Raw genomic sequence first — 25,593 nt, forward strand, 5'->3', positions numbered from 1 at the left:
TGTCCTAGGGGGAAGTACAGGGGATCAGCGGGAAGCTCGCTAACTACTGGGGCAGAGAGAATCCCAAAGAGTGGGTGGGTGGAGCGGAGGGGAGAGGACTGCATAGACGCGAGTTCTGGGACTGGGCGCGGGCAGTGGGAAGACCGGGAATTGAGTGGTGGGAATGGCTGGGGGAAGGGGGGCCGCTGTGGAGGCCCCGCGCTGCCTTGCTTCCCTGGGCCGTCCCATCCGCGGGGCATTTCCCGAGCCTGTATTCGTCCCTCTTCCCCCTGCTTTAACTTTTCCAGCTCCGAGAATTCGTCTTCGGGCAGCCCCTTCCCCCACCAACTTTCCAGAAGGGAAGGTAAAAAGTTGCCACGAGTTAGGTGGAGTGAGTTAGCAGCTTGCAAAAGTTTAAATAGCAGGACCGAGGAGAAGGTGGGGTTCGACCGGGAGTAGGTTCTAATCTGGGATGGGTTGGAAGACGGGGGAGGGTGTGTGATTGCAGCAGCCCGCTTGCTGTGACATTGAGACCAGAATTTGTCGAACCGGGCTGTTGAAACACCATTTTTGTTGGGCATTTGCTCCTGCTGACTGCAGCAGTAACTTTCCATAATTAATGACCCGTTCCATTATCGGTCGCATCCTGAGCTAAATTGCTTTTAACGAGTTGTTCTTTGTTTTAGCTGGGGGTTGGTGGGGGAGCACACCTGCAGGAAGAAACTTCTGGAGGAGGACAGTTTGGTCTTTTGAGGCAAAGTTCTGAGACACTCCGACTCTGAGTATGATAGAAGTCAGTGCACTACAGAACTTTGTCTCTAGGGACTGTGGTCGTCGTCGCCGCCGCCACCACCATCATCACCCGCTGCGAGGGCGTCGGCGGACTCGGGACCGGGTAGCCCCAGTGGCCACGTCGCGGCGCCTTTCCCTTGGGGGGAGGGGCGAGGCCAGAAGGGGTCCAAGCACTGTGGGGAAAGTGGTCAACATCCTTGAAGCCGGTGGCTTAAACCGAAATCCGAATCTCCCTTCCTTCATTTTGCCATGGTGGACTCCTGACTGCAGAGATTTTGGTTTAAAAAAAGAAAGAAAGGGGAAAGAAAAAAAAAAAAAGGTTTGGGCTTTTCAAGGTTATTTAAAAGGTACTCAAAAGACCGACTTCACTTATTGAGCGAGGAGAGGAGAGCCACAGGTTTATTAATGGGTGTGTGGGTGTGCAGTGCCTTACAGGAATTTAAACTCTACCCTTGAAGAAGAAAATGTATTTGTACAAAAGCCATGGATAATGGTCCTTTTACTCAAGTGACCTGCTAGATAAATGAGATCCTGCAAGGACTGAGTTTGGCGATCTAGTCTCAATTCTGTTTCTGATTTAGGTCCAATTCACTTTTATATTTTAAAAAATAGGTTTTATTAATGGAAAGGAAGCACTTTTGTCAAGAAAATTTTGAGAGGCAGATGGGGGGGAATATTTACTGTTTGGGGCTGTAGAGATACTTTTCGCTGGAGACACTGCTCCTCATTGCTGGAATGTGGGTTTTGGTTGGGGAGTTCCTGTCAATAGCCTGCTCTGTGCAGTGGGCCAGTGACTGGCACCCGTGTATAGTCCTGTTCCATTGACACTGCCCTATTTTGATTTTATGAGCTTTTGGCTGGAGAGCTGATTGATCCAAAGAATTACAAAAACTTTGTGTTAACAAAGGCATTTATCCAGCAAATATGCTTGAAGTGTTTGCTGGGTGCCAGGCCCACGGCACAGGGTGGTGAGTAAAAAGGAAACAGTTCATGTGCCATGTTGCTGACAGTCAAGTGAAGGAATGACTCAATTTTGATGTAATTTTTAGGATTTTTCAGAAGCCTTGGGGGTGGGGGTTGGGGGGTGGTTACCTGTTTGTGTCTGTGAGAGGTCCTTGATTTTGTAAAAGCCACCATTTCCATCCAGAGAGGGTGATAATGGAGGAAGGATCAATGGAGGGCAGGGAGGGGACAAGTATTCAGTTGCTTGATAGCAGAGCTTAATGGTAAGACTTAGTTGCTTTTCACAGGAATGGTGTGTCCTCATCCTAAGACATCCTGTATTCTCTTTTATGTGGCTATTATCCATTCGCCTGCCTTTCAATCATCAGTGACTGTTTTGCTTCAGTTCTTCAATCCTTTACCCCAAAGATGGCTGGATCATATCTGTGCAGTAAAATGAAGTATTTCAAACTCATGTACTTGTATTCATTTGAGATATAAGATGTGCTTACTTGTAAAAAGGATTCTTCCCCCTGATATTTGTATACGAATATGTCCATAAGATATTCTAAAAGAACTAAACAACAAAATTTAAACCGGCCTTGCAAGAGAATGAAGGTGACTCTTTGAGGGTGGGGCTGTGGAGTGGTTGACTGGGAGAGCAGTCATCCAAGCAAAGAGATGAGATCAGGGTCTCACCTCCGAAGAAGGTTAAGATTTGGAGTCCCCTGGTGGGATCATGTCTGCTTTCACTGTATGCTTTAATGATTTGCTTAGGAATCTTTTGCTTTGTCTCCTGCCTGTGACTGCTGGTGAGTTAAAGGACTAAGTAGATGGGGCTGTGGTATACTCTGGTGCTGAGGATGATGGGGGTGGAAGCAGGAAAATGGGCAAGCTGGGGGTGCTTAAGATAAACTTAGTATTTTCTCATTGACCTTGGTCATTCAGCAGCCTGTGTCTTGTCATCTCCTGAGTATCAGGTGTTACTCTAGAGGCTAAGGATTGGGGAGTGAACAAATAAGCCAGAATACCAGGTTGGAGGTTATTCTTGTGCCAGAAGTGGACAATAAAAATATCAAAGAAGAAGGGAAATCATGCCAGGAAGAGGAGAACGGGAAGTGCTAGGGAGGCAGAATGCTATTGGAAGTGGAATCGTCAGGCTGAAGGGTACCATCACCAGCAGCTTCCTTGGCATGGCCCAGCCCTCATCTTTATTTTCAACATTTCAAGTGAATAAACTAAGGTGCAATGGAAACTATATATTATTAAACATGGGTAGCCTTTCACTTTTTAAAAAGAACCTTTTAATTTTCAAGTGCAAAAGTTGGGAAATAGGGTGCTAGAAAAATCTTCCCATGAGAAACTGGTGAAACACGTCACTGATTCCTCACCTGAATTTAATACCCAACCCCACCTTCTAGGAGCAGAATGCTAGGTAACCTAGCATTTCTAAGAAAGCTTATTCCAAAGAACTCCCAAGTGCTCCCCCAACATTCTTCAGATAGTGGAGGGGAGGACTGGGGGGTAGACACGTTTTTTGGGATTCCCAAGAGCCAGAGGAGTCCACCATCTAGGCCCCATGTGATTTCAGGAATGACTCTTCCGCTAAACTTCTCTTGTTACTTGACTTAAATTTTTCTTATTCATGCGGGGAGTACATACAGGATGCTCTGATGACATAATTGCTACAGACACAGAGGAACCTTCAAAAAACTAAAGCTGTGGGCAGGAAAAGAAAAAGACAACTCATTGTGCACCCTGCTGTACATGACATGTCAGGAATAAAAACCTGTGTCACTTTGGTCACCTTGGCGGAACCAGATGGAGGATGGTGTGTCTTCAGCAGACCCCTGGCGACATTAGACACAAGGTCTCATGATTCTGACCTGTGACTTTATTAACTGGTGCTAGGAGAGCTAGCAGTGACTTCACCATAGCAAAAAGCTACTCTTGAAATGACTTGTCTGCTTTGCTCCTCAGACATGCCTCTCTTTACCTTTTAATAGGGAAAAAACCAACCAAACAAAAAAACTAGTAGTTAAATAGTACTTTATTTATGCTAAGTGCTATTATAAACATTCTCACTTGTTAAATCATTTACTCTAAGGTCAGTTCTGTTAATGCCATTTCCATCTTACAGATAAGGAAACAGCCTTTAAAGAGGTTAAATAACATGCCCACAGCACAAAGCTGGTCAGTGGCTAAAGCAAGGCACGGGCCCAGCTAGACTTAGCTCAGAGTCTATAGTCTTAGCAGCTGTGCTGTACTGGGTATCATTCAGTTGTCTAGTTGGTTACAGCAAAGGGTAAAGCCTGAGGGGTTCAAAGTTAAAAGCATTGAATACAATCAGGGTTTATACCTCAATGCAAATCTTCGTCTATCTTTAGCATGTGAGGTTGGTTCCCAAGGCCCTGTGGTAGCACTACTTTAAGCATTATTTTACTATTTTGAGTCCACTGGTCACTTTTGCCACTGGGCAGAGTTGAATCCTGAAAAGAGAGAACAGAAGTTTCATCAAAGTGTCCTGCTTGATACAGTACAAAGAAAGCAATAGAAATAAAAAATAACTCTATTAATGTACTCATTGAATAACTTTGCATTCCTACCATGAGTCAGCCCCTGGATGTGAGCAGTTTCAGTGTAGTGTGAGATGCTCAGAGTGCTGGGAACTACTGATCACTCAACCTGGAACGTCCAGGAAAGCCTCCCAGAACAGGTGATAACTGAGCTGAGTGGTATAGGATAAGTAGGAGGTAGCTGAATGGAGGGAAGGGCATTCTAGTTCAAGGGAACAGCAAGTACAGATTTGTGAAAATGTGTAGCAGTATGATGTGTTTAGGAGTCTGCAAGTTCTTATGTGTGGCAGGCTAAGTCATGTGCAAGTGAGTGACAGGAAATGAGGCTAAGGAGATTGGCGGGTGGGGTTGGGAGGGGGAGACCATGATGGGCCTTGTGTGGTATATTTAAATTTTTGAACTTGATCCTGAAATGGAGTAACTAAAGGATCTTAAACCTGATGAGCTCTGCTTTTTTAGATGTATTCTGGCAGCAAAGAAGTGTGAGTTGTTTAGAGGTGGATGAGCCAGTTTCTAAGCTATTAGAGTAAAGCAGGGAACAGAACAAGAGCCAGTGGGATGCACAGGAGGGGTGTGGACAGACTGAGCAGGAAGACCAGCTGACCAAGGGCAACCTTCCAAGGCAGCCTGCTCCTAAGGCCCTTACATACGTTTTGCTGGTCGTACTCACCCAGGGAATGAAATTGGCACTAAACTGCACTGTGTATGATATTTCGAAATATTAAACTTGCTTGGCTATCATCTCAAGTAAATTCTGGAAGTGTAATATTAGAAACATCTCCTTAACCCTTTATGGTATATTGGAAATTTTATCCTAGTTCATCAAATCTGAGAAGTCAACAGTTTCAAGATGTACCTTCATTTATGTGTCACTAAGAAGGAAAAAGTGCTTCCAACTAAACTATGACACAATGCTTATGTGTCACTTAGGTTTTCAAGGAAATTTTAAAGAACTCTTTTAGATTAATTAAGATATGATTTTAAAAAAACGCAGAACCCCAGCCAGAAACAAAAATCACCCTCTAAAGCCCAGCCAGAAACAAAGAGCACCCTCAAAAGTTGGAGGACTGTTGAGGGTTTGATGAAAAGAATACTAAACAAAGGGTGTAGGCAGGGTTGGGGGAAACCAGTAGGAAAGAGTTAGATGCCCTGGGGTTGGTTGGCATGGAAAGCAGGTACCACTTCCAGGCCACAAAGGGTGAAGAACAGATCCTGGAGAGAGCCAAGGTTGTAGAACAGTGGTCCCCAATCTTTTGGGTACCAGGAACCAGTTTCATGGAAGACAGTTTTTTTCAGGAACCTGAGTGGTGATGGTGGGGGGAGGATGGTTTTGGGATTATTCAAGTGCATTGATTTATTGTGCATTTTGTTTCTGTTATTTCATCAGCTCCACCTCAGATCATCAGGCATTAGATCCCAGAAGTTAGGGACCCTTGCTGTAGAAATCAGCTGTCCCATAGCATAGGATCTGGGGCCTGTGGTGGAGGAACGCAATAATGACCAACCCACAGCCCAGTAAAGAGGAGCCAGGGGAGTAGATGTGTGTGTGCCTGCTGTGTGTGTGCTTGCTAAGGTGCTTGGGTCGCACCTGACTTTTTGCAACCCTATGGACTATAGCCTGCCAGGCTTCCCTCTCCATGGGATTCTCCAGGCAGCAATACTGGAGTGGGTTGCCATTTCCTCCTCCAGGGGAATCTTCCCGACCCAGGGACTGAACTCACGTCTTTCATGTCTCCTGCATTGGCAGTCAGGTTCTTCACCACTCGAGTAATCTGGGAAGCCCAAGGGAGTAGAAACTTGGAACCAAATGTCCATAGAGTTCAGCCTTCCATGAGTAGGAAAGGGTAGAGGGTGCATCTGCAGGCTCAAATAGAGAATTGCCAAAACAAAGTGTGTCTCCTGTCCTCCTGTGCGTACATAACAAGGAAAACTATCAGAGAGAGAAATTGCTTTAAGTCTTCCTAGAACCTCATATTCAGCATCCTCAATGGCTAATTTTTTCACATAGTCTCATCCTCTGTGCCAATAAGAGCACAGGTAAAGATGAATTGTTTCTTAGAAGGGTACCCCACTGTTGTCTCTGCATCCAAGCCACTGATACCTTTTGTGTAAGATTGATGCTGGGCCTTTAAATTTTTTTTTAATTTAAATAACATTAAATTTACCATTTCAACCATTTGTAAGTGTATACTTCAGTGTGTTAAATGCATTCACACTGTTGGGCCACTATCACCGTCATCCATCTCTAGAACTTTTCGTCACCCCAAACTGAAACTCTCTACCCATCAGACAATAACTTCCCGTGATGCTGGGGTTTTCCTGGCCTTACCAGAAGGGACCTACAGAAGATTTTCGGATTGAATTTGTGCAAAGGTAGAAAATGTCAGTGAGATGATACCTGCTGCCTGGCTGGCAGTACTTACAAGGTGTTATCCGTTATAAGATGCATCTTAATTTCAGAGATAAAAATGTGAAAAAATACATTGCTTAGAATTAATGAGATACGATAAATCTCTCTAGAGTATCACTCACAGTTTGTGTTCCATGAATTGGTTTCAAGTGGGCCAAATATTGTTCTCCTCTGCCCTCAGGGAGGCCAGGCAGCTGGAGCCCTTAGACTGAAAACTGTTGGCTTTGAACAGTTTTATCTTTACCCCAGTGTGCCCTAAAATATTATCATTTACTATATGTAGTGTTATATGAGAAAGTCTAGGAAGCACAGTTCTGGAAGTTTCCCATCTTTAGTCTGGCCGGATTTCTGATTTTATATTTATTACAAAGGTGGTGCTAGTGGTAAAGAATCTACTTTCCAATGCAGGAGACATAAGAGACCCAGCCAGTTTCCATCCCTGGGTTGGGAAGATCCCCTGGAGGAGGGGATGGCAACCCACTCCAATATTCTTGCTTGGAGAACCCCACAGACAGAGGAGCCTGGTGTGCTACTGTCCATGGGGTCACAAAGAGTTGGGCACAACTGAAGCGACTGAGCACACACACACAGTATCATCTGTGTGCATCAGAAGGTAGGGGACACTGAGGGATGCGCTGTTTAAATATACTTGGACTACTGTAGCTAATAAAGCTACATTATTAATGGGAGTAATAAAGCTCCCATTCTAGAGAAAGAAAAGAAAGTGAAGTCACTCAGTTGTGTCCGACTCTTTGCGACCCCATGGACTGTAGCCCACCAGGCTTCTCCGTCCGTGGGATTCTCCATGCAAGAATACTGGAGTGGGTTGCCATTTCCTTCTCCAGGAGATCTTCCTAACCCAGGGATGGAACCCAGGTCTCCCACAGTGCAGGCAGATGCTTTGCAATCTGAGCCACCAGGGAAGCTCCTAGGGAATGGAAGATGTATCCAAACCACTAAGGTCCTTTTCATATTAATGCTATGAAAAGGTTAAACAGAGATTAGAGTACTTATCAGAATAAAACTCCTTTCATACCCTTTCAACCAGCAATCCCATTTGCATTGGTTGAAATAGTTTGGGTTCTAAGTATTACAAACCCAAACTCAAATGACTGAAATACTTAGCTCACTTGACAAGAAGCCCAGAAGGAGGGAGACTTCAAGGGGTGGTTAATTCAGCAGCTCATCAGCGCATTAAGGATTTGGGTTTTCCCATTTTTCCCTCTGCCATTCCAGTTCCTTTGCCTCATTCTCAGACTAGGTCCTCTCATAGCTGTGTGAAGGCTGCATCAACTCTGGATGTGACAGGAGAATGTCCCAGGGCCTCTTGTTTTCTCAAAGGCCCAGACACTTCACACTGTTTCCCATTGGAGCCAATCGAGTTGGATGCTCAGCCATTAACCAATGACTGCCAGTGAAAGTGGAACCATATGACTGGCCTGGACCAAACAGAACTTCATTCTGACTCATGAGGAGTTGAAGTGGACCCTGATTTGAATTTATTCAGTTAGTAAAGACAAGATGGAGGAGGGTGTGTCTTTTGGGTAGGCAAACAGAAATGTCTCTTGAACCATTTTTAAGGAGCAGTCTAACAGAGCAGCAACTCCATGCTGAGTGAACGCTTGTTGCAATACTATTTTTAAAGGCAAAAATTTAGAATTAATCAAAATGTCCATCAGTGGAGAACTGATAAACTGCAGTATTGCCATACAGTGAAATAGCTACTGCTGCTGCTGCTAAGTCGCTTCAATCGTGTCTGACTCTGTGCGACCCCATAGATGGCAGCCCACCAGGCTCCCCCGTCCCTGGGATTCTCCAGGCAAGAACACTGGAGTGGGTTGCCATTTCCTTCTCCAATGCATGAAAATGAAAAGTGAAAGTGAAGTCACACAGTCGTGTCCGACTCTTCGAGACCCCATGGACTGCAGCCTTCCGGGCTCCTCCGTCCATGGGATTTTCCAGGTAAGAGTACTGGAGTGGGGTGCCGTGGAGAGGGTAAGGTATTAGGTTGGCAAAGATGTTCATACAGATTTTCTATAATATTTTATGGGAAAACCCAAATGAACTTTTTGGCCAGCCCAATAGCTATGCATGCAATCAACATGGATGAATGAATGAGATTTACGTTTCAGCAAGGAAAACACTATAGAACAACAGAGGAGGTTGATCCTATTTTGATCCTTCTAGGTTCACTTAAGTATTGTATATATATACTCAGAATAGGCATGTTTGTATGTTCTGCTCTGAAGGGGATTAAGATGGGGAAGGCAGTGGTGGTGGAAAGAGGAAATTTCACTTAATAGATTTATACACTTTTGGTTTCTTACCTTTTTTAACAGTATAATACTTCTGTGATAAAAACAATTTGCCACATGGGAAGAAGGCAAATAGAATATGACTGTGACAATAGTATACTGCTGCTGCTGCTGCTGCTAAGTCGCTTCAGTCGTGTCCGACTCTGTGCGACCCCATAGACGGCAGCCCAGGTTCCACCATCCCTGGGATTCTCCAGGCAAGAACACTGGAGTGGGTTGCCATTTCCTTCTCCAATGTGTGAAAGTGAAAAGTGAAAGTGAAGTCGCTCAGTATACTGCTAGTAATGAGGTAATGCTCTCCCACATTATAGTTACATGTGTAAATAAATTAATCCCTACTTTGTTACTATCTTTTTTGAAGTCTCATGCCCACACTGGATGGGCCTAATCTTCGGTAGTTAACAGTGTAGCCTTTTGAGCTGGCCTGTCCAACACAGTAGCAACGAATCACACGTGGCTGTTTAAATTTAGATGAATTAAAGTGAAAGAAAATAAAAAATGCAATTCCTTAGTCACACCAGCCACATTCCAAGTGCTCAGTCATCGCATTTCACTGGTGGCTGCCATGTCGAACAACTTAGGTTATAGAACATTTCAATCTTGGGACGAAGGTCTATCAGACTGCGCTGCTTGAAACCTGGCTGCTGGAGTTCAAGTGAGGTCTTAGCCTCTTAGTAGCTTTGTGGCTCTGGGAAAGTGTTTTTAACATCCTTGTTCCTTAGCTTTCTAGTCATTAAAACAGGGAGGATAATAGTACTTACCTTATAGGACTGATGAACAGATTAAAATTATTAGTGCCTGCTACATGGTAAATCATCAATGTTTATTCATTCTTATGAGAATTCTTATTAGAAACATTTCTACCCACAGCAATTGAACACTTACTGAGTGTTGGGTACTGTCCTCGCACCATCATTTTATGGTTAAAACTGTGGTTTGACAAATGAAGTAAAGCAAGCCTGTCTACCCCAAAGAGGCAGAGCAGAGTCCGAGCCAGGTCATGGACCAAGACTTGTGCTCTTTGGTGTTTAATCTGTAAGTGACTTTTTTTTAAGGGGATGGGAGAACTGAGTAGTCGCTGCCCCCCCTTCTGCCCTCCTTCTCCCTTTCTGAACAAGAGCTAACTGATTCAAAAGCACTATCGATTTTAGATTTCTGGTTAGCTTTTCTTCTTTTCTACTTTTTTGACAGCAGAAGGATTGGAGGTGAGAGGACAATGAAATTTATTAGCAACTCCGTGCCCATATTCTGTGGTATGTGATTACTGTTTCTTCTTGTTTTTTCCAAAATTCGAATGGTCCTTTTAAAAGGAAACCACTTTGTGACCAAATTAGAGAAGGGGAGATCTTACTTGAGGATGAAACAGGAAGAGACAATTATCTTCAAGAGCTCCTAATCAAAGTTTAAAATCATCATCATATGTCGCTGCTTAAAAAAGTTTAGTTACACATCCCTTGCTTAGGGGTAGGAAATTTATAGGAAAGGACAGGGATTATGCAGACATTTACCATGGGCCTCCATAGGCTCACAAGAAGAGGCTGCTGCTGCTGCTAAGTCACTTCAGTCATGTCCGACTCTGTGCGGCCCCATAGATGGCAGCCCACCAGGCTCCCCCATCCCTGGGATTCTCCAGGCAAGAACACTGGAGTGGGTTGCCATTTCCTTCTCCAATGCATGAAAAAGAAAAGTGAAAGTGAAGTCTCTCAGTCGTGTCCGACCCTCAGCGACCCCATGGACTACAGCCTTCCAGGCTCCTCTGACCATGGGATTTTCCAGGCAAGAGTACTGGAGTGGGGTGCCATTGCCTTCTCCAACAAGAAGAGGTTAAAGGTGTCATTTTCTTCAATGATTTGGGAGGGGACTTGTGTCCGTCACAACTTCCTGGGCTAGACCTGGGTTCACCTTCACTGAAAATGGCACCCTTAATTAGAGGATCTTTAGAACTGTTTTCCTAATTATGCAGCATGCTGTCAGAAAATGTGTTCCATCTCAGTGGCGAAGATAAACCCCTGTTGCTGCTGCTGCTAAGTTGCTTCAGTCATGTCCGACTCTGAAAACCCCTGTAGCAGCACAGAAAAATAACTAGTATTTGCAGATAAGGTCTTGCTTTTAATTTCATTTCTTAAGTTACAATTCCAGTTGGCTGCTGTTTCCCTGTGAGTCAACATTTATCTTGAAGTTATTACCATGAGCTGAAGTGCTATGGAAAATACGCCTTCAGTTTTTTTCAGTCTTCATAAGCTCTGTGTGTGTGTGTGTATGTTAGGGGAGAGGAAAGACAACTAATGCAGTTTTGAAAAGCCATTGAGAATTGGTTTGTAAGGGTGTCACAGTGTTGTCTGGGGATGAGAGAAAAGGAAGAGGATGGTTAAGCAAGCCTAGCTGGGGCTGTTAAACCATCTGATGTTAACAGTTGATCAGGATTTATCTGTGCCTTGTGAAAACTGAAAATTGAATTCAGTTCATCCTTCTGGCTTCCAAATAGTGATTTCAAATTGAAATCACTATTTGGCACTTCACTGTACAATAAATTGTGAATAATTTACCTTGAAAAACTAAATTTGAGTAGAAAAACAGAAAATAGTAGAAAACTTTTACTCCCTTATATCATTCCTTCCTCCACAATGCAACACAAGAGATTTCATTTTGTTTCTGAAATATGATTTACTGAAAATAAATTTTAGCACCATTCCTAGAACATGGGCCACACTGGTTTTGACTCTAAGCTCCATGAGGGTGAGATCATTTGTACTTGACTTGTTGCTACATCCCAACATTTGTCAGATGGTTGGATGGCATCACTGACTCAATGGACATGAGCTTGAACAAGCTCTGGGAATTGGTGATGGACAGGGAAGCCTGGCGTGCTGCTGTCCATGGGGTCGAAAAGAGCTGGACATGACTGAGTGACTGAACTGACTGACTGACACATAGTGGCCATTCCATGAAGACTTGAATGTGTAAGTGAGTCTGGGGGTCTTAACCTTATGTGTGCTTTAGTACCTTTGACAGTTAATGTAATTTCAATCTATCTTCACTGATGTGGGTTCTTTAGATGTTTAATATGATGATAAGTGAGATTACCACATCCTTCCATATATTTGCTTTCCAGGGTTTTCTTTTGTGGACTTAGTTAAAGCATATATTTATCTTCCAACATTTCTTTTTAGGTTGACCCTGGATTGGAAAGTTTCCAGCCCGGAATGATTATAATCGAAAGAAACCTTTCTCCTTATTCTTCTTGATGCCAACATGCCCACTTCTCTCTTTTAAAACAATAGCATGATATCTTTGATTAATGTTATGAAGCCCAGAGATCTTCAGAATGGGTCTTCAGAGATCTTCAGTGACTCCATGCATTTCTACATGCTGTGTTTGAGACTTCATGGGCTGTTATAGTATGGGCTTGTAAGTGTAGGAGAAAGAAGACAAGGCAAGAGACACACAGGGACCACACATCACAGGGAGCCTAATATTCAATGCCAGGATATTGGACTTTATGCCAAAAGCCATCAGGAGCCTCTGAAGGGCTATACACAGGAAGAGACGTGGTGAACATGTTGACAAATAGCTCCTGCTGCAGAGAGAAGTATGATTTGGAATAGGTTTGTGGGTGTTGAGCAGGGGATGTGGGCAGTAAATCTGGAGAATGGTAGACCAGATAGGAGGTTATGGTAGTAGTAATTAAAAAAAAATTATTTTATTGAAGTATAGTTGATTTACAAAGTTGGGTTAATTTCTGCTGTACAGCAAAATGATTGTTATACATGCATATACCTTATTTTTCATGTTCTTTTCCATTATAGATTATCACAGGATATTGAATATAGTTTCCTGTGCTGTACAATACAATCTTGTTCTTTATCCATTCTATTTATAATAGTTTGCATCTGCTAATCCCACACTCCCAATCCATCCCTCCTCTATCCCCCTTCTCCTCGGCAGCCACAAGTCTGTTCTCTCTGTATGTGAGTCTATCTCTGTTTCATAGATAAGTTCATGTTGTATCTTAGATTCCACATATAAGTGATATTATATGATATTTGTCTTTTTCTATCTGACTTACTTCACTTAGTATGATCATCTCTCGGTCCATCCATTTTGCTGCCAATGGCATTATTTTGTTCTTTTTTAATGGCTGAATAGTATTTCACTGTAGGCATGTCCCACTTCTTTTTCCGTTCAGCTGCTGATGGGCACTTCGGTTGCTTCCATGTCTTGGCTGTTGTAAATAGTACTGTAGTGAACATCGGGGTGCATGTGTCTTTTCAAATTATAGTTTTCTCTGGATATATGCCCAGCAGTGGGATTGCTGGATCATATGGCAACTCTATTTTTAGATTTTTGAAGAACCTCCATGCTGTTTTCCACAGTGGCCGCACCAATTTACATGTTCATATGGTAGTAACTCACGCGAAATTGCTTAAGAGAGATTTAGGATGTGCGAGAAGCCAAACTTAGTTTTGGCCTAAATGAAAATGAAGCTTAGGCTGACATTCAGATTTCTGGCTTGAAAAGTTTCTAGACTACTACTTTTGGAGGTGTTGGTTGTGGTATAAAAGAGAAGGGAATTTGGAAGGATAGGTGGTAGAAATTCAATACAGAATGCTGGCATGGGAACTGTTAGTTCTCTCCCAAGTCCAGTCTTCTTTTGGAGCAATAGAAACTTTGATTTTTAGTTGAACTAAATAATTACATTTTTCAGTTTTTTTGTTTTTGTTTTTGTTTTTTGTATCTAGGCATGGCCATGTGACTAAGTTCTGGCCAACAAGGATAAAAGTCATGTGATAAATCTAGGAATCATCTTTGAAACATAGCTGATATATGCCTCTTACTCAGTCTTTAAGTCATGTCTGACTCTTTGTGACCCAATGGACTGTAGCCCACCAGGCTTCTCTGTCCATGGGATTTTCCAGGCAAGAATATTGGAGTGGTTTGCTATTTTCTTCTCCATATATACCTTTTACTTTCTTATTTTTTGTTCCCTCCTTCATCATGCTGCCTGAAATATGGTTGCTGTCATCTTCTAACATTGGGGCCAAAAGAGGATCTTGAGAGAGCTTAGCCTGAGCTCAAATGAGTCTGGATCCCTGAGGACTCAGTGGAGAATAGTCCCATAGCCATCCTGGACTGCCTGCTTCTAGATTTCACTTACATGAAAAAGACAAAGCTTTTACATTGGTTAGGCCATTGTTAAGTTGATTTTAAGCCACATAGAGCAAAACCTAACCCTAATGAATTCATAATGTATTTATGGAATTGATACATATTCTATTTTGAGGACTTCCATGCATTATCAGTTCAAGTGAGTGGTTTTATGGTTATTCAGTGAAGAGTCCTAGACAAGTAAGATTTTATTTCTTTACTTCAGCTTTCATTTCTTTGAAATTCTCAGAAAGAATCTTCCTGAGTTCAGGAGAAATGAGGGGTGAAATACATGTTTAGACCTTAACTCTCACTTCCTGTGTAATTCCAGAGAATTACAGTTGGTGTGTCTATTAGTCATGTCTTTTTATTCTGCATTTTGGTGCTTTGACATCTCAGAGTCTTGCTGACCCTGTAGAGACTGCCCTTTCCGGGGCCAGTTAATGCCCAGTGAGAGCAAACACCTCACCTGTGAGCCTGCCTTTCATATGCAGACCAACCAGTTCAGAACCCACATCCCCAACCACTGCCTCTGGTGGGTTCTTACTCATTGAGCCATCACTCCTCTGACCTCATCACCCCAGATCCAGATACCTAGAGACAGCCCCTCACTCTGGAGACCCCTGAAATTATTCAAACTTGCCAATACTAAACCTGCTTACCTTACCTTGTCCACCTTCCTGCAGAAACCACAATAAAGGCTCTTGCCCACGCTTTTCCCTCTCTCTGCTTCCTACTGACCTTTGTGTGCAAAGGGGCCAAGGGGAAGTCTTTGTTGATACTAATACATGGGTTACAGAGAAATAAATGGAGTGATGGTTTTTAGGGGAATAGAAGAGTAGAATCTCAGTCTCTCTCCACCTGCCTCTAACTCTCAGCTGCTGCCTTCTTATTGGCCATATTGGATGACAAGGCCTTGGTGGGAATGCCATGTTGGGTCCTTGGGGGCCTCTGCCTTCCTGGTCAGTGGTACAGGTGCCATCTTGGAAGTACCACCCTCAGGAGGAGCAGGGGCCTTGGTTTCATCTCCTCTGTGGCCCCCTGGGCAGCGACCTCTTTAGACACTTTGTTCTCCATCTTCTTGTCTGAGGAATAGCACCATTCTTGCCCTTGACTTTACCACATGGCCTTGCGTGGCATGCTGTCACCTGTTTTTAAGGATCTATAAATATAAAAACCTTCTTCCTTTATGACAGTCTTTTCTGTATCTGCCTGCCTTACCATACTGCTGCTGCTGCTGCTAAGTCGCTTCAGTCGTATCCGACTCTGTGCAACCCCATAGACGGCAGCCCACCAGGCTTCCCTGCCCCTGGTATTCTCCAGGCAAGAACACTGGAGTGGGTTGCCATTTCCTTCTCCAATGCATGAAAGTGAAAAGTGAAAGTGAAGTCGCTCAGTCGTGTCCGACTCCTAGCAACCCCATGGACTTCAGCCTACCAGGCCCCTCTGTCCATGGGATTTTCCAGGCAAGAGTACTGGAGTGGGTTGCCATTGCCTTCTCTGCCTTACCATACTTAATTAATACAAATCCCAAGTGCCCGTAAGACAATGTTTGCCTCAATTTACCTAGCTGAAAGATCAGTGTACAATTCTTCAGCAGGACACAATGAAATGCTTTGGAAAGAGAAAAATGCAAGCAGGAGAGGACTCAATAAAATGATGTACATTCATTCATTCATATTCATAACATTTGCTTTACCAAAATGATGATTCAGTCCAGCTGAGAATTTGTGTTTTAGATTTGATGTATAATAGTTATTAATAAAGGAATGTTATTGAATCCTTAGAGTAAGTACATAGTCTTCCAGGTGCTTACTGGTTTTTTCTCTGAACGTTTGTTCTATTAATTCATATTTATGTAGCACTTATTAACTGCATGGTATACTTTTACACAGGTAAACTATATGCTTAATAAGAAAGTAGGCCCTTGGGAGCCTGTAGTTAAGAAAACTGTTATTTGGAATTCATGTAATATAAGTATTTATAACTAAGATTGCCTTTCATTTAAAAGGAAAGAAATTCTCTTCTTGAGGACCACAATGGAGCATGTTAGAATCCTGAGTGAGTCATCCCCACACATGGTGCTGGAGGCCTGAGCCATCGCCTTCCTTCTTAATCCCAATTGCACTGCCAAAGCAATCATGCATCGAGAACCGCAGTTTGTTAGCTGCAGCTGAAGAATAAATCACTCCTGGGGACCCTGCAGTTCAAGTATATATATATTTCAAGCAAACCCAGGATATGAAAATCTGTATTTACACAACAGATAGATTAAGGATAATAATTCACTTTCCAAAGGATTTACTACTGCAGGCCCTATGAACTAACTCTCTCTATATAAAGTGTGATTTGATTTTCAAAAGATCCCTTCTATAGGCAATTTTGGAGGAAGAGTCTGTTGTGTAAATTAAGATGGTCAGGGGAGATAGGAATTATAGGCTGCTATGTAATGGGGCAGTTTGTTTTTTAGTTCCTTTGTGAGTTCATCTCTATGCTTTGTCAACTTCAAAGTTGTGACATTCTTTAGAACGTGTTATGGTGTACAGAGATGGAGGCCTGATTGCAAGCAATTAAAAGATTAATCAAATATATAAAGTTCTAGCATTCTTTAAGGTGATTGAATGGTAACTGTCTTTGCAAGGGCCTAGATAACTCTGGGCTTCCCTGGTGGCTCAGTGGTAAAGAATGTGCCTGACAATACAGGAGATGTGGGTTCAATTCCTGTGTTTGGAAGATGGAGAAGGAAATGGCAATCCACTCCAGTATTCTTGCCTGGGAAATCCCATGGACAGAAGAGCCTGGCAGGCTATAGTCTGTGTGTGCATGCTAAGTCATTTCAGTCGTATCTGACTCTCTGTAATCCTATGGACTGTAGCCCACCAGGGTCCTCTGTCCATGAGATTCTCCAGGCAAGAATACTGGAGTGGGTTGCTATGCCTTTCTCCAGGGAATCTTCCCGACCCAGGGATCAAACCCACATCTCTTACATCTCATGCATTGGCAGGCAAATTCTTTACCACTAGTGCCACCTGGGAAGCCTAGGCTATAGTCCATGGAATTTCAAGAGTTGGACATGACTGACTAAACAACAGCAACAAATAACTGCCTTCAGTAGAGCAGTTTATAGCTTTCTGAGCTTTCTGTATATAATATCTTATTATCTCATTTGCTCTCCATAGCAATGCTGTGGGGTAGAAGCCATGGTGATGTTTTCATCCCCATTTCACTGATCAGAGTCCCAAACTGGATGGATCAGAAGAGGTCGAGCTGGGTGGGGAACACAGATCCTAGTCTATGGCATGCCCCATTACCACAGGAGTACCCACTCTAACTGTGGTTGGTTTTAGAGTGAGCCAGTGGCCCCTAATTTATCTTTTTAACTCCTTGAATTTCATAAACTTTCATCATCTCTGGAAGAAAACTAGGCCTGCTTCCTACTTCATTGGTGTGTCTTAATCAGCTCTGAAATGCAGACTTAGTGATTTCTGGATTGTATTTGTGACTGGAGATATTGATAGTGGAAAATATTTACTCCTGAAGCTCTAGGGGAAAGTAACATGAGTTGTACTGCTTTCCTGCCAAATACACATTTGGTTCTTGAAAGGAAAGAGAAATGTTGAGAGATTCCTGTATTTATTTGTGGTGATGAATGCTTATATAAAATTAGAATTTGAAAACTACTTGGATAATGATCCAGATTTTTAGAGAAATTATATTAATAGTGTTCTCTTTAGTAGTACATGGCAAATACTTTCAGAACGGAAATTCAATGCAAGCATTATAAGAGTAATTTTGTAATAAAACTTACTTTCAAAAGAAAGGCTTTTAAAGCATCAGATACAATTATGGTGCAGTAAATGCACCAGTTAGGATAGGTACTTTGGCAAGGTCAACCTTGCCTACAGTAAGACCTTCAGGAAGAATCATCTTCAAACCCTCAACTCAGAAGGAAATTCCTCCCAGAGTAATGGATAGGTACTGATTTCAATTCAATTTGACTCAAGAACAGATAACAGCAATTATCCACTGGTAGCAAGAATCTTCTGAAGTTGCACATCTGACAAAATATGGTCCACTGGAGAAGGGAATGGCAAACCACTTCAGTATTCTTGCCTTGAGAACCCCATGAACAGTATGAAAAGACAAAAAGATAGGACACTGAAAGATGAACTCCCCAGGTTGGTAGGTGCCCAATATGCTACTGGAAAAGAGTGGAGAAATAACTCCAGAAAGAATGAAGAGACAGAGCCAAAGCAAAAACAACACCCAGTTGTGGATGTGACTGGTGACGGAAGTAAAGTCCAATGCTAAAAAGAACAATATTGCATAGGAACCTGGAATGTTAGTTCCATGAATCAAGGCAAATTGGAAGTGGTCAAACAGAAGATGGCAAGAGTGAAAGTCGACATTCTAGGAATCAGCAAACTAAAATGGACTGGAATGGGTAAATTTAACTCAGATGACCATTATATCTATTACAGTGGGCAAGAATCCCTTAGAAGAAATGGAGTAGCCATCATAGTCAACAAGAGCCTGAAATGCAGTACTTGGATGCAGTCTCAAAAACGACAGAATGATCTCTGTTCGTTTCCAAGGCAAACCATTCAATATCACGGTGATCCAAGCCTATGCCTCAACCAGTAATGCTGAAGAAGCTGAAGTTGAATGGTTCTATGAAGACCTATAAGACCTTCTAGAACTAACACCCAAAAAAGATATCCTTTTCATTAAAGGGGACTGAAATGCAAAAGTAGGAAGTCAAGAAACACTTGGAGTAACAGGCAAATTTGGCCTTAGAGTACAGAATGAAGCAGGGCAAAGGCTAATAGAGTTTTGCCAAGAGAATGCACTGGTCATGACAAACACCCTCTTCCAACAACACAGGAGAAGACTTTACACATGGACATCACCAGATGGTCAACATCGAAATCAGATTGATTATATTCTTTGCAGCCAAAGATGGAGAAGCTCTATATAGTCAGCAAAAAACAAGACCGAGAGCTGACTGTGGCTCAGATCATGAACTCTTTATTGCCAAATTCAGACTTAAATTGAAGAAAGTAGGGAAAACCACTAGACTATTCAGGTATAACCTAAATCAAATCCCTTACGATTATACAGTGGAATTGAGAAATAGACTTACGGGACTAGATCTGATAGAGTTCCTGAGGAACTATGGAATGAGGTTCGTGACATTGTGTAGGAGACAGGGATCAAGACCATCCCTAAGAAAAAGAAATGCAAAAAATGCAAAATGGCTGTCTGAGGAAGCCTTAAATAGCTGTGAAAAGAAGAGAAGTGAAAAGCAAAGATACACCCATTTGAATGCAGAGTCCCAAAGAATAGCAAGGTCTACAGATAAGAAAGCCTTCCTTGGTGATCAGTGCAAAGAAATAGAGGAAAACAATAGAATGGGAAAGACTAGAGATCTCTTCAAGAAAATTAGAGATACCAAGGGAACATTTCATACAAAGATGGGCTCAATAAAGGACAGAAATGGTATGGACCTAACAGAAGCAGAATATATTAAGAAGATGTGGCAAGAGTAAACCAAAGATCTGTACAAAAAAGATCTTCATGACCCAGATAATCACAATGGTGTGATCACTCACCTAGAGCCAGACATCCTGGAATGTGAAGTCAAGTGGGCCTCAGGAAGCATCACTTCGAACAAACCAAAGCTAGTGGAAGAGATGGAATTCCAATCGAGCTATTTCAAATCCTAAAAGATGATGCTGTGAAAGTGTTGCACTCAATATGCCAGCAAATTTGGGAAACTCAGCAGTGACCACAGGACTGGAAAAGGTCAGTTTTCATTCCAATCCCAAAGAAAGGCAATGCCAAAGAATGCTCAAACTACTGCACAATTGCACTCATCTCACAGGCTAGTAAAGTCATGCTCAAAATTCTCCAAGCCAGGCTTCAGCAATACGTGAACTGTGAACTTCCAGATGTTCAAGCTGGTTTTAGAAAAGGCAGAGGAACCAGAGATCAAATTGCCAACATCCAATGGATCATGGAAAAAGCAAGAGAGTTCCAGAAAAACATCTACTTCTGCTTTATTGACTATGCCAAAGCCTTTGACTGTGTGGATCACAATAAACTGGAAAATTCTGAAAGAGATGGGAATACCAGACGACCTGACCTGCCTCTTGAGAAACCTATATGTAGGTCAGGAAGCAACAGTTAGAACCGGACATGGAACAACAGTCTGGTTCCAAATAGGAAAAGGAGTACATCAAGGCTGTATATTGTCACCCTGCTTATTTAACTTATATCCAGAGTACATCATGAGAAACGCTGGGCTGGAAGAAGCACAAGCTGGAATCAAGATTGCTGGGAGAAATATCAATAACCTCAGATATGCAGATGACACTACTCTTATGGCAGAAAGTGAAGAGGAACTAAAAAGCCTCTTGATGAAAGTGAAAGAGGAGAGTGAAAAAGTTGGCTTAAAGCTCAATATTAGAAAACTAAGATCATGGCATCCGGTCCCATCACTTCATGGGAAATAGATAGGGAAACAGTGGAAACAGTGTCAGACTTTATTTTTTTGGGCTCCAAAATCACTGCAGATGGTGACTGCAGCCATAAAATTAAAAGACGCTTGCTCCTTGGAAGGAAAGTTATGACCACCCTAGATAGCATATTGAAAAGCAGAGACATTACTTTGCCAACAAAGGTCCGTCTAGTCAAGGCTTTGGTTTTTCCAGTAGTCATGTATGGATGTGAGAGTTGGACTGTGAAGAAAGCTGAGTGCTGAAGAATTGATGCTTTTGAACTGTGGTGTTGGAGAAGCCACTTGAGAGTCCCATGGACTGCAAGGAGATCCAACCAGTCCATTCTAAAGGAGATCACTTCTGGGATTTCTTTGGAAGGAATGATGCTAAAGCTGAAACTCCAATACTTTGGCTACCTCATGCGAAGAGTTGACTCATTGGAAAAGACTCTGATGCTGGGAGGGATTGAGGGCAGGAGGAGAAGGGGACGACAGAGGATGAGATGGCTGGATGGCATCACTGACTCGATGGACATGAGTTTGAGTGAACTCTGGGAGTTGGTGATGGACAGGGAGGCCTGGAGTGCTGCAATTCATGGTGTCGCAAAGAGTCGGACACGACTGAGCGACTGAACTGAACTGAATTTTATTTTATTGTGATTATATCTGTATTTAACAATGGACTCATTTTGTTTGAAACAGCACTTAGAGGAAATGAGTCTACTTTTGCTTCTAAAATATTTAATATGAAGTGCTACCTTAACTTCATTAAGAATAGATCAATTGGAGTAGTATTTAAACAAGAGTAAAAATAGTAACTCTTCAGGGAAATAGATGGATTAGGGTTTTATTGGCTCTCCAAATTTATAACGTGGAGAAGAAATGTGTTTGGCTTGTATCCACTTGCTTGGAATGGCAAGTAAATCCATCACACCAAAGGTTGGGACACTCTTTTGTGGTTTGAATACTGATGGGAGGGTATATACATAAGCATGTTTTTGCTGCATATAACAGAAAGGGGGACTCACACGGACTTCAGTAATAGAGAAATGTTTCTTTTCCCATTACTAGAAGTTCAGAGGCAGTCAGGCTCTGAAGCAGCAAAACTCAGGTATATGATCTAGGACCCAAGGATCCAGCCCGGATCACCTCATGGTCATAGAAGGCTGCCAGTAACCAGAAGGGGTAATATGTTTTCTTACTCAAAGCTTGGAATATTCCCCATTCTGCCCATCCCAGTCTAAAACATGGGATTAAAGTCCTCCTATACTGTCCATTATGGTAGTGGTTACCATATGTGTCTATTAAATACCTGAAATATGGAGAAGGAAATGGCAACCCACTCCAGTATTCTTGCCTGGAAAAGTCCATGGACAGAGGAGCCTGGTGGGCTGCAGTCCATGGGGTTACCTGACTGAGCACGCATGCATGAGGGTGGAGGGAGATGGGTTGGTAACTATAAACTGGAAATAAACTAGAAATAAATACCTGAAATATGACTATTCCAATGGACATGTGCTGTAAGTGTAAAAAGCACACTCAACTTTGAAGACTTCATATGAAGTAAAAGAATGTAAAGTATCTCAATAATTGTTATACTGATTATATGTTTGAATGATGATACTTTGGATATATATAAGGGAGCGACTTCACTTTCACTTTTCACTTTCATGCATTGGAGAAGGAAATGGCAACCCACTCCAGTGTTCTTCCCTGGAGAATCCCAGGGACAGAGGAGCCTAGTGGGCTGCCGTCTGTGGGGTTGCACAGAGTCGGACATGACTGAAGGGACTTCGCAGCAGCAGCAGCAGCAAATGTATTTTAGAAGTTAATTATTTCACCTGCTTCTTTTTACAGTGTGGCTACTAGAAAACAGCATTATGTTTGTGGCTTGCTTTATGTTTCTGTTGGACAGCACTGCTGTAGTCTGATGGGACCAGCTTTGGACACAATTTGGGCTGGACAGGAATGCCATGTACTAAGTGGCTGAGGGAGTGAGTAGCTATTGAGAAGAGTCGATAATCATGTCCTCCACAAAAGGAGAGGAATGGGGGACACCTGTGTGTCTCTGTGCTCTGAAAATGACTTTTCAGTACACTGAGTGTGTTCTGGTATGTGAACAATGGCAGCCCTCCCAAATCCACTCATTTCCCTCTTTCATGCCTGTTTTCTAGTCTACATGAAGCCATTCCCCAATCTGCTTGTAGAGAGGAAAAGATGAATTAAAGAGTGATGGGAACAGGAAGGCAGAGGGAGGATGCTGGCAGTAATTAGTCGGTTAGCTGCACAAATAGCTAAAGTTCCATCACAGGTGAAGACGCTTCGGAAAGGCCCTGTTGACACTGCTTTGCATAAGCTTGTCATTTCCCCACTTCATATGATGGAACATTCTAACAGACACTCCTTTTCTGCTGGCTGTGTTGGCCTGCATGAAAAAGCACATAGAAGGACTTGGTTAATGGGAAGTGGGGTGCTGGTGGCTTCTTTCCTGGCACCCTGTCTGGGAGAGGGAAGAAGCTGGGGGTGGAGGTGCTGTGCTAATCCCCTGTACCATCCATCCCAGAGCTCTGATTGCTTACCACGGTTGCCATTTTGATGCTTTCTGCTGATTTTCTACTCTCTTAGCCCTGTACATACTGACCACTTTTATCCACCACATTCTTTACTGTGGAGTTCCTCCAGATGCTCTTTGGCTTCCTCTCCACATAAAACCTAGTGTGTGTTAGTCACCATCACATTGTCTCTACCAGACTTTTTTCAAAGTGTCATCCGGGCCATGTGCTTCAGAATCATCTGAGGAGCTTGTTTAAAAGCAGCTCATCAGGACTTCCCTGGCAGTCCAGTGGTTAAGACTGTGCTGCCAAGGCAGGGGATGCAGTTTTGATCCCTGGTCAGGGAACTAAGATCCCACAAGCCATGTGGCAGCTAAAAGATGAAAATAAAGAGTTTGTTTGTAGGTCAGATGTTTACAAATGGAATTGAAAAAGAAAAAAGTAGTTCATCGAAGCTACTGGATTAGAATCTCTGGTGAGGTAGAATTTCTAACAGTCTCCCCAGGTGAATCCCACCCTTGCCCAAGTCTGAGAACTTCAGAGACTCTTATGGAGAGAATGAATGCAAGCAGGTGGGGAAGGGGTTGTTTTCCAGTGTGGATCCTGGTAAGGGTTCAGTCCTAAGTTGGGGAAATGGGCCTTTCTGGATTTCTGTAAGGAAAGCAGGACCAGTGTCTGGTGGACTGAAGGGTGATGGTAGTATCAAGATGAAGAAGTACGGCCAAGAAAGTGTGCTCTCTTTGGGGGCGCAGCAGCCAAGGCCAGGAAGCGACTCGTCCCTCTAGCGGCTCAAGGCCTCTCAGAAGCAGGCCACACCCTGGGGACCCAGGTGTGTTTGCTTCTGAGAAAAGGCACACTCACTGGGGATTTTCAGAAACAACTGTGGAGGTGGGGGAGGAGGTGAAGCCCTTCAGCTGGGCAGATGAGGCTTCACATGCTTTCTGGGCTTGGTAAAAATAGTAACCTGCAGTTATGCTAGTGAGGCTGGAGGACCGTTCAGTCACCGTCAAAAAATTTTTGCAAAATAGCAGGAAAGCGTCACTCATAATGCATCTTCCCCAGGATTCTGTAGCTTCAGTCTACACAGTTGAAGCCCCATTTGTGTGGGAGATGTGAGTAGAGATATTCATGCTTATTTTCCCAGCTCTGACCAGATCTCTGTGCCCCTTGCCTCACTATATATTCAGGGACTCAACCTTTTGCCTTGAAGGCAGGGCCAGAGCTCTTCAAATCTGGCAGAGCCATTGGAGTTGCCCCAAGCAGGGAGTGTCCTGACATTTCCTGCATCCCAGCAGATGCCAGAGAAGCACCAGGCATCTGAGTCAACTGCCCATCCTGGGGCCCACATAGGCATCAACACTGTACTTCTCCGCTGTGCCTTTGGAGGGTGCGGTTGTGTTTTGGGAAGAGATCCAGAAGAACTGGGAGCCCTAGGCCACATTGTGAGACTTCCACCATTCCCAGAGAGCCCAAGAGCTGCTCCTTGGGGTGGAGGTGAACAAAGAGGACAGCTGCCTGGAAACTTCCCTTCCAGGCATCTCCTCTGCATCAGAGGCTTCAATCTTCAGGCTTCTCCCCTGTAATTCCTCCACCCAAGAGGCCTTTGAAATTGCCGCAGTACCGCCCAGTACACTGGAACTTTGGACTTTCCGGCTTTCAGAAAGTGGAGGCACCTGGAAAACCCAGTCTACAGGCAGGAAGGGGAAGGGGTCCCTCTGTGTGGAGGGAAGGTGGTTGTGGGGTAGGAAGCACCCTGAGATCTGGAATTCTGGGTGCCCCAGTTGAAAAAACATTTCTCTCCGGTCTAGACAGTCAGCTGTCTCTGGCTGCATACATTTTGGCCTTTGACAACATGAATGTTAGTTATAGTCCTGCCTGTTTTCTATTGATCTTACCTGTGAATAAACTTTTTATTATATTGAAAATTAAATTGCTAAAGAACACTTTGGTATCCTCTAGATAGAAAATGCAGGAGCCACTTCAATTTGGACCTTTCGGGACACTGGGGTCACCATTATATGCAGGCTGCCTCTGATGGAAGGTATGGAGCTGGAATGTGTAAGAGCTGTTACTGTTCCCACAGAGCATGTTCATTCCTTTCTGACAGTATTTGAGGCTATAGGCTCTATTTCTCTCTAAAGAAAGAAAACAGTATACAATAAAAATCTTGTGACGTTAGACTAGGTGAAACTGAAGGCACTGATTTTTCTTTAGTCGAGGACACCCATTTCAATAACTGAAGAAATTGAGAATGTTTAACATTCTGAGACCATGTGAAGCTGAGTTTAAGTGAAAGATGACTCCTGGTTCTTTCAGTCTTGCTTTAAAAATAAACTATATAATTAAACAGCTATAGATACTTCTCTTGTGGGGAGGAAAACAG

The 25,593-nt window shown here is 43.1% G+C and overlaps 1 long non-coding RNA gene across 1 annotated transcript; it reads left to right on the forward strand.

The window, feature by feature from the left end:
- Positions 1-25,217, forward strand: LOC139182730 (uncharacterized). The gene is made up of 2 exons (XR_011566269.1): positions 1-12,603; positions 16,171-25,217. It is a non-coding gene; the product is annotated as an uncharacterized lncRNA (long non-coding RNA).
- Positions 25,218-25,593: the final 376 nt, after the last annotated feature.

Source organism: Bos indicus, chromosome 4 (genome assembly GCF_029378745.1).
Source record: "Bos indicus isolate NIAB-ARS_2022 breed Sahiwal x Tharparkar chromosome 4, NIAB-ARS_B.indTharparkar_mat_pri_1.0, whole genome shotgun sequence".
NCBI lineage: Eukaryota > Metazoa > Chordata > Mammalia > Artiodactyla > Bovidae > Bos > Bos indicus.